Here is a 573-nt window from a genome sequence, read left to right on the forward strand (position 1 = left end):
AATCTTTTTCAAAATCAATTTCTTTCCATTTTCAAAAATACTTGCTATCAATTAATGATTTGATTCAACATTTCAAGTATGTTGCCTTTTCTGTTGAGAAAGGTTTAATGTTTGAATCATATCTTTTCTTGTTAGCCAAGTTATTAATCTTCAAAATCAAATCTTTTTAAATTGTTTTTCAAATCATATCTTCTCAATCACATCTTTTTAAAAAAAACCATAACTTTTAAATCATATCTTTTTAATCACATCTTTTTCAAAATAGTTTTCAATTATATCTTTTTGCTTTCTAATTTCAAAATCTTTTTCAAAAATTACTTGATTTCTTTTCCACCCTTGGTTTTCGAAAATCAATTAGTATTTTTCAAAATTTTTTTCATTTATTTTCGAAAATTTCTTCCCCTCTTCTCGCATCCTTCTATTTATGGACTAACACTATTCCTTAATGCACAATTCGAACTCCATCTTTCTTGATAAGTTCGAATTCTCTACTTCTTCCTTCTATTTTTCTTTTCCTCTGACACCTCAAGGAATCTCTATACTGTGACATAGAGGATTCCATATTTTCTTGTT

The sequence above is a fragment of the Arachis duranensis genome, chromosome 9 (genome assembly GCF_000817695.3).
Source record: "Arachis duranensis cultivar V14167 chromosome 9, aradu.V14167.gnm2.J7QH, whole genome shotgun sequence".
NCBI classification, from domain to species: Eukaryota; Viridiplantae; Streptophyta; class Magnoliopsida; order Fabales; family Fabaceae; genus Arachis; species Arachis duranensis.